Source organism: Mandrillus leucophaeus, unplaced genomic scaffold, assembly GCF_000951045.1.
Source record: "Mandrillus leucophaeus isolate KB7577 unplaced genomic scaffold, Mleu.le_1.0 Scaffold448, whole genome shotgun sequence".
Taxonomy (NCBI): domain Eukaryota; kingdom Metazoa; phylum Chordata; class Mammalia; order Primates; family Cercopithecidae; genus Mandrillus; species Mandrillus leucophaeus.
In genome coordinates this window covers 5,859-13,379 of record NW_012104787.1, presented here as the reverse complement: position 1 = coordinate 13,379, position 7,521 = coordinate 5,859, and the positions used below count along the sequence as shown (strand labels likewise).

Genomic DNA, 7,521 nt, shown 5'->3' with positions numbered 1-7,521 from the left:
CTCATTCATTTTAATTAGCAATGGCAGAGGAAGGGCACTGTGGTAAAACTGTAATGAAATGCTACACACTCTGAGAAGCATAAGTGGATCTGGTTGCCTAGGGCCTGTTTAAAGTTAGAGAAACTCGGAAGGTTCTGCCAAGTGTTGGCATGTGGGTGCTAAGCTGTTTTTGGTAGAATGGTAAACTATGCTAGCATGTTTTTCGATGTTTACCATGCATTTTAGAGAGGTTTCCTGCTAAATGAATTTTCAATTGAGAGCTAGCTCAGGAGCGGGCACAGAAAGATAGAAGGGTAAGAGAAACATTTCCAATGTATCAAGCTATGAGTTGCAGGGCCTCACTTCTTACTTAAAGAGCAAAATGTTGGCTAGGGGTAGTGGTGGAAAGTTCCTGATGCCAGATTTTGGAGGTGGGAGAAAGAAATAGTATCAGCCCTCTACCTGCCACCCTGTTCTTCATCTGCTTTAATTTCAGTTTCAGTATTTACTGAGACCATACTGGGCACCAGGAAAGACTTATTTTCCTCAAGCCTCACAAGCAGCTAGGTGTTATTACTTCGTCCACTTTCCAGATGAGATACTGTGATTCAGAGAGGTTAAGGCACTTGCGCCCATGGTCATGTAGCTGTAAGTGGCTAAAGCAGAAGTTCTTAATGTTTTCTGACTGCTAACTTGGTGCTCTTTCTACCACAGCATGAGAGATGAACATTCCTTTCTGCTTGCGGGTGCCCATCCTGGTAAGGGGGTAGAGAGAGGAGCAGGCTCATCTCCTACCCACCAGGGCTTGCTCCTCCCTCCCACTTGAAAGCAGAACAGGCTGCAGCAGGAGGCATGCAATTGGTGTTTCTGCCGGTCTCCAATCCTAGTAGAAGAAACTGCCTAATTAAAGTCTGCAGCATGCCCAGAAGCTTCCGGGGTTGTTTTCCGTGCATTCCCAGAGCCTGATGATACATATTCTTCATGTTTATGTGGCGTGATACACTGTGCTTCACGAGCATGAAGTATTAGTGAGCCAATTTCACCATCTACGCAGCTACAGAGGAACCGGAAGGCATTCCTGTTTTAATTTATGAGGGACCAGCATGCGCAATCAATAGGTGCCCCACAGGTTATTAAAGAGGAGAAAGATAGCTCAGGCCGCCTTGTTTACTAACAGGCAAATGGTCTTCTGGCAGCTTCTGGCTTGCAAGGGATTTACATTTCCTTTTCAGGCCAGAAACAGTGGTGTTCCCTTTTCATCTCAGCTCCAAGCCTGAGAACAGGGGGCTGGTGGAGGCTCAGGCAGAATCTGAAAGTGCCCTTCCCTGCACTGTAATCTCAGAGAGAGGATGGGGTGGAGGGTCAGCCCAAAGATTTATGAAGTCCCTTTGTGTTTTGAGACCCTGGAGAACAATAGCTTTCCAGGATGGGGGTTGGGATGTAGGGGATGGGAGTGGGTGACTGGGTGTGAGAACAACCAAGCAAAAAGGAATAGGCAACTCCTACCAGGCTGGCTAGAGGGGAAGTGGTCTTTTAGTCGGCCTGCCAGTCTCTGGAGAAGTCCTTTTATTCGCTGTTTTTGCCTTCTCTTTGTTTTGGGTCCTTTGATTTCAGGAAGCTATGGTTCTTTTGCAGTCTACTTTTTAATAGTTCTGGAGGAAGAGGGTAGACTGGATTTTAAAATAAAATAGTAACAGCACTGGGTTATTTAAGTAGAAAGGAAAGAAGTACTTCCCTTCGGTCCACATTCTGGAGGGCAAGATGGGGTAATACAGCAGTTCTCAAACTTTTTTGTCTCAGGACCCCTTTATATACTCTTAAAATGTATGTAGGTTAGTGGCAGAAAATATAAAATATTTGTCAATTTTAAGATCACAATAATAAACCCATTACATGTTAATATAAATAACATATTTCTATTTTAATTTTATTTATTTATTTATCTTAGCAAGGTGAACTAGATTTAATTTTTTAAAAAACAGGTAAACTGATTTTTTTTTTTTAATTTTTTTTTTAACTGATTTCTTTTTAAAGAAATAAAATGATCAGTTAAGGTCACTTCAGCTGCTTTTTAAAGTGGCTTTTTTCTGGAATGATGGAAGTTGTCGCCAGGGGGCCCGGCCGTGGGGGGCCTGAGACCCCTAGATGGTGGACTTGGAGAAGGAGACCCCCGGGTGGTGGTTCTCCCAGACATGGTGGTTGTGTAGGTCAATGGGGGCCTGGACCGCCTCCTCCACGCAGCGCATTTGGATCAGCGCCATCTTGCGGTCCTTCTGGAAGAACTTGAGTCCTTTGACGACGCCCCCATGGCTGGAGGAGAAGACCTTGAGATATTCCTCGGATACTGAGGGCGGGATGTTGGAGAGGTGCACAGTGGCCGAGGGCAGGAATATGTTCTGGAAGTTCTTGAAGCCTGGCTTCTTGAAGCGGTGCAGGGCCGAGTTGCCATAGTCCTTGGTCAGGCCTTGGTCCTGCCGGCTCTCGAGGGGCAGCTGTACGTTCTGGTGCTTCAAGGGCGTGATACAGGTGAGGTGATGCGGGTGGGCTTCCCGTACAGCTTGTGCCAGTTCAGGTGGCACATGGCCGGCTGGGCCTGGTTGTCGTCCGCCATCTTCACCAGGGCGTTCTCCTTTTTATTGACCAGGATCTTCATGTGCTGCACGTACTCCTAGTCGCTGAAAAGAATAAAGAGGCTTTGGGGGATGGGCGCGGTGGCTCACGCTTGTAATCCCATCACTTTGGGAGGCTGAGGCAGGAGGATCATGAGGTCAGGAGTTCGAGACCAGCCTGACCAACATGATGAAACCCCGTCTCTACTAAAAATACAAAAACTAGCCGGGTGTGGTGGCGCGCTTGTAATCCCAGCTACTCCGGAGGCTGAGACAGGAGAATCGCTTCAACCCGGGAGGGAGAGGTTGCAATGAACCGAGATCACGCCATTGCACTACAGCCTGGGCAACAGAGCAAGACTCCGTCACACACACACACACAGACGCACACACAAAATAGGCTTTGGGGTGTGACTCTCTCTGGGTTGAGGTTGCTGACCAGTAAGACAGAATTTCCTGCCCCCGCCAGGCCCGGGATGGCGATCCGGCCTGCCGCTGCAGCTGCCTCTGCCGCCGAGGGGATAGCCAGGGGTACCAGGGCTCCGTGGATGTTGGGAACTAAAAGGTCGAAGGCCGCGGCCATGTCCGGTCTAGCGAGGGCCGGCTGTCCCCAGAGGGCAGGTCTGGGCGTGGTAGTCGCGGCTCTTGTCATTGTTGTACTTGACGTTGAGACTGATGAGCTTGGGGAAGTCGATGCACAGCAAGTGGCAGGCGTTGTAGGTGTTCTGCCAGTCCAGCGACAGCTTGACACGCTGGGCGTTCTCGGGGTCGGCGTACTGCAGCAGGGCCTGGAACTGGTTGTGGAACTTGATGAAGGTGATGGTCTTCAACAACGTGCCGAACTTGGAGAAAATCTGGTGCAGCACATCCAGAGTCACTGGCTAGACGAGGTTCTCCACGATGATCCTGAGCACTGGGCTCTGCCCGGCCATCGCCATCCCTGAGTCTACGGCCACCGCCGAGGCAGCCAAGCCCAGGTTCCCCGAATGGACGCCTGAGGGCCGCCGGGTCCTGCGCCTGGTTGGGAGAGCTGTCGGTCTTCAGCCCCTTGTGGTTGGAAAACTGGATGTAGATGGGCTGGCTGCGCAGCACGGGTGTCACCGAGGTGCAGTAGTTCACCATGGTGTTGGCAGCCTCCTCCGTGCTCATCTCGATGAAGGCCTGGTTTTTCCCCTTCAGCATCAGGAGATTAGTGACCTTCCCAAAGGGCAGCTCCAGGGAGATCACCTCCTCTTCGGTGACGTCGATGGGAGCTTCTGGATGTGGGTCACCCTGGAGGGGACACCGGCGCTTCTGCTGTCACCTTTGAACTTCTTGCTGCCATTTCCATTTGCTGCAGAGGCCGAGTTGCTGCTCATGATAAATGGTCTGTTAGAGACACAAGTAAAGAAAATCTCGTCAGATCCCTGCTTTGTACCAACTGCTATATCTGGGACAATGCCGTCCATGGCACTCACAGCAGACCCGCGGGGATGGAGTGGAGGCGCCGGAATATTTTATTTTTTATTCATTTATTTACTTTTGAGAGAGAGTCTTGCTCTGTTGCGCAGGCTGGAGTGCAGTGGCACGATCTTGGCTCACTGGAACCTCTGCCTCCTGCATTCAAGTGATTCTCCTGCCTCAGCCTTCCGAGTAGCTGGGATTACAAGTGCATGCCCAGCTAATTTTTGTATTTTTAGTACAGAGAGGGTTTGGGTTTCTCCACGTTGGCGAGGATGGTCTCGAACTCTTGACCTCAGGTGATTCACCTGCCTTGGCCTCCCGAAGTGCTGGAATTACAGGCATGAGCCACTCTGCCCAGCCCATATTTCTATTTTTAAAAATCATATCTTCCAAACAAAATTTTCAGCAAGAAAAATGACATTATTTTACATTTTTGAAAAATGGCATTGTTTTGCATTGTGAAATATTTTGAAATTTTTTAAATGTGTGCATTAACAGAAAAATGGATTCTCAAATATTTACTTTTGCATTCAGTATATTGCAATATGTTGGTTTGGTCAAAATGTGTGAAGAAAATCCAGCTTCACACAACTATGTAGCTGGAAAAGGGAAGAGTATTTAATAATCCTCTTAGATAATTGTGGATATTCTATTTTGATACTACACCAAAACAAGTGTCTTAAAGGTTAGTTGCAATGTGAAGTCTGAAATTATGTCAATAAACTTTTCGTGTTCTGTTACATTAAAATCCATTGGTTTGCTGTGTACTTAGAATGGATTTTTTACCCATGCATGATTTTGTAATACAATGCATTCATTGGTCATTGGAAAATATTTGTCTTTGAATGATGCAGGAATTTCAAATGTTGACACATTTTATTATACCGTATCAGAAAAAAATCACGGTCATCAATATCACCAATCTATTTCATTAGAAAAATCCTTATGAGAAGCTGTCAAGCTCCACAGTGGTAAACAAAAGTTTTTCCAAATTCTAACTTTTGCTTGGAAGCTCAAATTTTATCATCAGCAACAAATGCTATCAGTTGTTTTCCTTGAAGTGACAGGCTCCCTTTGTTCATTTTTAAGAAAATGTCTGCCAAATGCTTAGTCTGAAATAGCATTCTTTGTCATTTGTTCTTTCAAGCAAAAAGAAAAAAAAGATGCTCCATGAAAAAAGTGGTTTGTTCAACTCACAACTCAAATAATTGCCTAAGTGTTTTTCCTAGAGATAACTATCATAGTTTGGAACACAGCAAAAGTACTTTATGCATACTTCTCTTTTTGTTACACAGTGTCTCAGTCTGTTGTGTGTTTCCATAACAGAATACCACAGACTGGGTAATTTATAAAGAAAAGAAATGTATTTTTTACAGTTCTGGAGGCTGAGAAGTTAAGAGGCCCGCATCTGGGGAAGGCCTCCTTGTTCCGTCATCCCATGGCAGAAGGCAGAAGGGCAAAAGAGTTGCAGGTACAAGAGGAGAAAGGAGACCGAGTTCCTCCTTTTTATCAGGAACACACTCCTGCGATAATGGCATTAATCCATTGATGAGGGCAGAGCCCTCATGACCATAATCACCTCTGAAAAAGTCCCACTGCTCAATACTGTTGCAATGGGGATTAAGCTTCCAACACAAGAACTTGGGGGACATACTGAAACCATAGCACACAGATTATTTTGAAAATTGTCAATATTTAATAGAATTAATTTTGACTGCTTCACCAAGGACATTCTCTCTCTCTCTCTCTCTTTTTTTTTTAAGTAGAGGCAGGGTCTCGGACTCCCGGCCTCAAGTGATCCTTTGGCCTCAGCTAAGGCCTCCCAAAGTGCTGGGATGATAGGGGTGAGCCAAGGCACCCAGCCTAAGGGCATGTGTTTAAGTGAATTTGGCATTCGTTTTTCCTGCAAGTGTGTGACAGTGTTGACTAGTACAGTTGGATGCTTAGGATTTGGTTCATGCTAAAATGCCAGTAGTTTTACCCACCATCAGTGCAAATTGTCGACACAGTGAAAAAGACAAAAAACATATTATTATTATTATGAAAGTAGTTTTGACTTCAGGAATACCTCAGAAGAATGGCAGGAATCCTCAGGGGTCTATGGATCACACTTTGAGAACAGCTGGTGTAGTGGATGCAACAAATGACTCAATGTCAGAGACTTCCTACCCCAGCTTTGCCTCAGGCTGGCTGTGTCTTGTGCGAGCCATTTCACCCAAGTGTCTTGGTTTTCTTATTTTTGACATAAGCTGGTTGGATTAAATGATCTCTGTCACCTCATTGTCATCTAAGGAACACTGTGGAGCATGGAACAGTCTTTATCATTGACTTCTTAGCATCATTATTTTTCCTGTTTTTCTCTAATATGGCTTGCTCTGTTGTGTTGTCAGGATAAACAGGCACGTATTCTCTTCTTATCCCTTTACAAAAGGGAGGGCAACTGGCTCTCCTGTAGAGCAGGAGCTCTGTTGGAGAGAACGAACTGAATGATCCACCTCTAGGGGAGAAGCTTTGGCATCCATGTATGCTATTTGAACACTGTGCCTTTGATCCTAAATTGTTCCCAGGGTGGGGGCATTTTCAGTTAATCTGTGTGTGGGGAGGGGGGCTCTTTGTCATGAAATTCAGCCAGGAAAATGGCGGCCAAGCTATAATAATAAGAGAAATATGCATTTTTCATGAGAAGTAAAGAAGACCAGAGCAGAGGGTTTTCTGAAGAAATCTACGTTATTTGGTGGTGGTGATGTACATTTGCCTTCAGATGGAAAGATGCCAACGTTCTCCTGCTTCTCCTCCTTTAGCCCTGTTCATGTGTCGGAATTTACCTCTTGCCTCTACAGAGCCAGCAAAAGCTTGAGCTAAGGGAAAATGCAGTGATCCCAGTGAGGATCAAGAAGGGACAGGCCAGGCGCAATGGCTCATGCCTGTAATCCCAGCACTTTGGGAGGCCGAGGCAGGTGGATCATGAGGTCAGGAGATGGAGACCATCCTGGTTAACATGGTGAAACCCCGTCTCTACTAAAAACACAAAAAATTAGCCGGGCGTGGTGGCGGGCGCCTGTAGTCCCAGCTACTCGGGAGGCTGAGGCAGGAGAATGGCGTGAACCCAGGAGGCGGAGCTTGCAGTGAGCTGAGATCGCACCACTGCACTCCAGCCTGGGCGACAGAGCAAGATTCCATCTCAAATCAATAAATCAATAAATCAATAAATAAAAGAAGGGACTGCAGGGCTTGGACTGCATTGTCCTAAGGGAAGTGGTATGCCTGGGGCGCCTGACGAGGGCCTTATGTAAGAGAGGACTGCAGAGAAAAGGAGAACATTCACATAAGACAGCACACAAAAGGCAGCACAGAAACCTATCATCATCTTTATGAATATTATAAAAAACAAAATGTAGCTAAACAAAGGTATGTCTTGTTTCCTCCACCTTTGTAAAGCTTTAGAATAAGTACTTGTATGCTTCAACAGAAGAGTGGCATTTGGTCTGGA

The 7,521-nt window shown here is 46.2% G+C and overlaps 1 pseudogene across 1 annotated transcript; it reads right to left on the bottom strand.

The window, feature by feature from the left end:
* Positions 1–1,923: 1,923 nt before the first annotated feature.
* On the bottom strand, positions 1,924–4,077 carry LOC105549607 (annotated as a pseudogene). Its single transcript, XR_001007574.1, has 3 exons — positions 2,978–4,077; positions 1,998–2,672; positions 1,924–1,966 (listed from the first exon to the last, which is right to left on the bottom strand). The product of XR_001007574.1 is annotated as a polypyrimidine tract-binding protein 1-like (transcript).
* Positions 4,078–7,521: the final 3,444 nt, after the last annotated feature.